The following is a 6000-nucleotide window of genomic DNA, read 5'->3' on the forward strand; positions in this document are numbered from 1 at the left end:
ATTTGCATTTCTCTAAGAATTAGTGATGTTGATCAGCTTTTCATGTGCTTCGTGGCCATCTGTATGTCTTCTTTGGAGAAATGTCTATTTAGGTCTTCTGCCCATTTTTGGATTGGGGTGTTTGTTTTCTTAATATTGAGCTGCATGAGCTGTTTATATATATTGGAGATTAATCCTTTGTCCCTTGATTTGTTTGCAAATATTTTCTCCCATTCTGAGGGTTGTCTTTTCATCTTGTTTATCATTTCCTTTGCTGTGCAAAAGCTTTGAAGTTTCAATAGGTCCCATTTGTTTATTTTTGCTTTTATTTCCATTACTCTAGGAGGTGGATCAAAAAAGACCTTGCTGTGATTTATGTCAAAGAGTGTTCTTCCTATGTTTTCCTCTAAGAGTTTTATAGTGTCCGGTCTTACATTTAGGTCTCTAATGCATTTTGAGTTTATTTTTCTGTATGGTGTTAGGGAGTGTTCTAATTTCATTCTTTTACATGTAGCTGCCCAGTTTTCCCAGCACCACTTATTGGAGAGACTGTCTTTTCTCCATTGTATATCCTTGCCTCCTTTGTCATAGATTAGTTGACCATAGGTACGTGGGTTTATCTCTGGGCTTTCTATCTTGTTCCATTGATCTATGTTTCTGTTTTTGTGCCAGTACCATATTGTCTTGATTACTGTAGCTTTGTAGTATAGTCTGAAGTCAGGGAGTCTGATTCCTCCAGCTCCGTTTTTTTCCCTCAAGACTGCTTTGGCTATTCAGGGTCTTTTGTGTCTCCATACAAATTTTAAGATTTTTTGTTCTAGTTCCATAAAAAATGCCATTGGTAATTTGATAGGGATTGCATTGAATCTGTAGATTGCTTTGAGTAGTATAACCATTTACACAGTATTGATTCTTCCAATACAAGAACATGGTATATCTCTCCATCTGTTCGTATCTTCTTTAATTTCTTTCATCAGTGTCTTATAGTTTTCTGCATACAGGTCTTTTGTCTCCCTTGGTAGGTTTATTCCTAGGTATTTTATTCTTTTTGTTGCAATGGTAAATGGGAGTGTTTCCTTAATTTCTCTTTTAGATTTTTCATCATTAGGGTATAGGAATGCAACAGATTTCTGTGCATTAATTTTGTATCCTGCAACTTTACCAAATTCATTGATTAGCTCTAGTAGTTTTCTGGTGGCATCTTTAGGGCTCTCTATGTATAGTATCATGTCATCTGCAAACAGTGACAGTTTTACTTCTTCTTTTCCAATTTGTATTCCTTTTATTTCTTTTTCTTCTCTGATTGCCGTGGCTAGGACTTCCAAAACTATGTTGAATAATAGTGGTGAGAATGGACATCCTTGTCTTGTTCCTGATCTTAGAGGAAATGCTTTCAGTTTTTCACCATTGAGAATGATGTTTGCTGAGGGTTTCTCGTGTATGGCCTTTATTATGTTGAGATAGGTTCCCTCTATGCCCATTTTCTGGAGGGTTTTTATCATAAGTGGGTGTTGAATTTTGTCAAAAGCTTTTTCTGCATCTATTGAGATGATCGTATGGTTTTTCTTCTTCAATTTGTAAATATGGTGTATCACATTGATTGATTTGTGTATATTGAAGAATCCTTAGATCCCTGGGATAAATCCCACTTGATCATGGTGTATGATCCTTTTAATGTGTTGTTGGATTCTGTTTGCTAGTGTTTTGTTGAAGATTTTTGCATCTATATTCATCAGTGATATTGATCTCTAATTTTCTTTTTTTGTAGTATCTTTGTCTGGTTTTGGTGTCAGGGTGATGGTGGCCCCATAGAATGAGTTTGGGAGTGTTCCTTCCTCCACAATTTTTTGGAAGAGTTTGAGAAGGATAGGTGTTAGCTCTTCTCTAAATGTTTGATAGAATTCATCTGTGAAGCCATCTGGTCCTGGACTTCTGTTTGTTGGAAGGTATTTAGTCACAGTTTCAACTTCATTACTTGTGATTTGTCTGTTCATATTTTCTATTTCTTCCTGGTTCAGTCTTGGAAGGTTATACCTTTCTAAAAATTTGTCCATTTCTTCCAGGTTGTCCATTTTATTGGCATAGAGTTGCTTGTAGTAGTCTCTTAGGATGCTTTGTATTTCTGCAGTGTCTGTTGTAACTTATCCTTTATCATTTCTAATTTTATTGATTTGAGTCCTCTCCCTCTTTTTCTTCATGAGTCTGGCTAATGGTTTATCAATTTTGTTTATCTTCTCAAAGAACCAGCTTTTAGTTTTATTGATCTTTGCTATTGTTTTCTTTGTTTCTATTTCATTTATTTCTCCTCTGATCTTTATGATTTCTTTCCTTCTGCTAACTTTGGGTTTTGCTTGTTCTTCTTTCTCTAGTTCCTTTAGGTGTAACGTTAGATTGTTTATTTGAGATTTCTCTTGTTTCTTGAGGTAGGCTTTTATAGCTATAAACTTCCCTCTTAGAACTGCTCTTGCTGCATCCCGTAGGTTTCAGATCGTCGTGTTTTCATTGTCATTTGTCTCTAGGTATTTTTTGATTTCCTCTTTGATTTCTTCAGTGATCTCTTGGTTATTTAGTAATGTATTGTTTAGCCTCCATGTGTTTGTGTTTTTTACGTATTTTTCCCTGTAATTCATTTCTAATCTCATAGCGTTGTGGTCAGAAAAGATGCTTGATATGATTTCAATTTTCTTAAATGTACTGAGGCTTGATCTGTGACCCAAGATGTGATCTATCCTGGAGAATAGTCCGTGCGCACTTGAGAAGAAAGTGTAATCTGCTGTTTCTGGATGGAATGTCCTATAAATATCAATTAAATCTATCTGGTCTATTGTGTCATTTAAAGCTTGTGTTTTCTTATTTATTTTCCTTTTGGATGATCTGTCCATTGGTGTAAGTGAGATGTTAAAGTCCCCCACTATTTTTGTGTTACTGTCGATTTCCTCTTTTACAGCTGTTAGCAGTTGCCTTATGTATTGAGGTGCTCCTATGTTGGGTGCATATATATTTATAATTGTTATACCTTCTTCTTGGATTGATCCCTTGATCATTATGTAGTGTCCTTCCTTGTCTCTTGTAACATTCTTTATTTTGAAGTCTATTTTACCTGATATGAGTATAGCTACTCCAGCTTTCTTTTGATTTCCATTTGCATGGAATATCTTTTTCCATCCCCTCACTGTCAGTCTGTATGTGTCCCTAAGTCGGAAGTGGGTCTCTTGTAGACAGCATATATATGGGTCTTGTTTTTGTATCCATTCAGCAAGCCTGTGTCTTTTGGTTGGAGCATTTAATCCATTCACGTTTAAGGTAATTAGCGATATGTATGTTCCTATGACCATTTTCTTAATCATTTTGGGGTTGTTTTTTTTTTGTAGGTCCTCTTCTTCTCTTGTGTTTCCCACTTAGAGAAGTTCCTTTAGAATTTGTTGTAGAGCTGGTTTGGTGGTGCTGAATTCTCTTAGCTTTTGCTTGTCTGTAAAGCTTTTGTTTTCTCCATAGAATCTGAATGAGATACTTGCCGGGTAGAGTAATCTTCGTTGTGGGTTTTTCCCTTTCATCACTTTAATTATATCATGCCATTCCCTTCTGGCTTGTAGAGTTTCTGCTGAGAAATCAGCTGTTAACCTTATGGGAGTTCCCTTGTATGTTATTTGTCATTTTTCCCTTGCTGCTTTCAATAATTTTTCTTTGTCTTTAATTTTTGCCAATTTAATTACTATGTGTCTTGGCATGTTTCTCCTTGGGTTTATCCTCTATGGGACTTGCTGCGCTTCCTGGACTTGGGTGGCTATTTCCTTTCCCATGTTAGGGAATTTTTTGACTATAATCTCTTCAAATATTTTCTCTGGTCCTTTCTCTCTCTCTTCTCCTTCTGGGACCCCTATATTGCGAATGTTGTTGTGTTTAATGTTGTCCCTGAGGCCTTTTAGGCTGCCTTCATTTCTTTTCATTCTTTTTTCTTTATTCTGTTCCGCAGCAGTGAATTCCACCATTCTGTCTTCCAGGTCACTTATCCGTTCTTCTGCCTCACTTATTCTGCTATTGATTCCTTCTAGTGTAGTTTTCATTTCAGTTATTGTATTGTTCATCTCTGTTTGTTCTTTAATTTTTCTAGGTCTTTGTTAAACATTTCTTGCATCTTCTTGATCTTTGCCTCCATTCTTTTTCCAAGGTCCTGGATCATCTTCACTATCATTATTCTGAATTCTTTTTCTGGAAGGTTGCCTATCTCCACTTCATTTAGTTGTCTTTCTGCGGTTTTATCTTGTTCCTTCATCTGGTACATAGCCCTCTGCCTTTCCATCTTGTCTATCTTTCTGTGAATGTGGTTTTTGTTCCACAGTCTGCAAGACTGTTGTTCTTATTGCTTCTGCTGTCTGCCCTCTGGTGGATGAGGCTATCCAAGAGGCTTGTGCAAGTTTCCTGATGGGAGGGACTGGTGGTGGGTAGAGCTTGTCTGTGTATTATATATAGGTTTTTTTGCTCTTTTACTTATGAACTTTGCAATTGAGGCTCCCAACTACATAGCTTTGTGGAGAAGTAGCAGCAGCTTCTAGGGATTGAGCTCCATACTCTTATGGAGAAATTTGATTTTATGTGGGCATATGCTGCCAGATAGGGTACACCAGGAAATATTATTCTGGCCTCCAGTACTTATTGTTCTTCCCTGACATCATCAGCCAAAGGGAGGCACTCTCTTCTTCCCAAGCTCTGGTCCTTCAATGAAACATGTCACCCAGTTCCAGTTGCCTGTCTGATGCCATGTGTATTTGCTCATGCATTACTCCAACCAAAGTCCCTATTGGTACCCTTTTACTTTCCCCTCTTCCTGGCTTCTACTTGTCCAATCAGGAAACTTTCAGATTTTTCTCCTACTTTTTTGTGTTGGTACTTTTCTGTTGACCCCTGCATACTTTCAAGTTACCATTTCTCTCTTTAGTACCATCAGAACTGCTTTCAGTTTCTCAGTAACTACTTAATATCTGGTCTTCTAAGTAATCACCCTTTTGATTTGACAGTAGGTAAATTCACTTAAAAACCCTCTTTAATATTTTTCCATGGTTTGTTTCTTAAAAGAAATACTGCATCATATGCTCAGTAGACCATTTTATAAGCAGAAGGTCACAAGCTATATGTTCCAATTCACTAGAGATGATAAAACAATGAAGCAGAGAGAGAGGGAGAGAGAAAGGGAACGAGATTGGTCATGAATTTGCATTTTGTACTGCAGAAGTATTGGACATCACTCCTGACTCCATCGCTTACTGGCTAAGTGACTTAGGCAAGTTAATGGTCTCAGACACACTCAGTAACTTCGTTTTTAAAAATGGAACTTCTGGGGCTTCCCTGGTGGCGCAGTGGTTGAGAATCTGCCTGCCAATGCAGGGGACACGGGTTCGAGCCCTGGTCTGGGAAGATCCCCATGCCGCGGAGCGACTAGGCCCGTGTGCCACAGTTACTGAGCCTGCGCGTCTGGAGCCTGTGCTCTGCAATAAGAGAGGCCACAATAATGAGAGGCCCGTGCACCGCGATGAAGAGTGGCCCCCACTTGCCGCAACTAGAGAAAGCCCTCGCACAGAAACGAAGACCCAACACAGCCATAAATAAATAAATAAATAAATAAAATTTTTTAAAAAAATGGAACTTCTACCTTACAAGGTTGTTATAATGAATAAATAAAGACTTTTTTAAATAGTATACAGAATACTCCTGGCTGATAGCTTGATAAACTGTAGCTCTTTTGTCTATTTTTATGGCAAAAATAAAAGTAGTGAAAGGAAGTTTACAACAAAAATGATCAAATAAGACAGTTGAATAAATTAAACCCATAATTTATGACAGTGTATGTAAAAATCACAGTGGTATTAAATACAAATTTTAAGTATCCTCATTAAAAGGCACAGATTTAAGAAACAAAAATCTAATGATATGCTGCTTAAAGCGTATAACAAAATGATACAGAAGCACTAAAGCTGCCATGATGGGCAAAGATATACATGGTGGCTTCTAAAAAAGAAAGAACAA

Source organism: Eschrichtius robustus, chromosome 13 (assembly GCF_028021215.1).
Source record: "Eschrichtius robustus isolate mEscRob2 chromosome 13, mEscRob2.pri, whole genome shotgun sequence".
In the NCBI taxonomy this organism is placed as follows: domain Eukaryota; kingdom Metazoa; phylum Chordata; class Mammalia; order Artiodactyla; family Eschrichtiidae; genus Eschrichtius; species Eschrichtius robustus.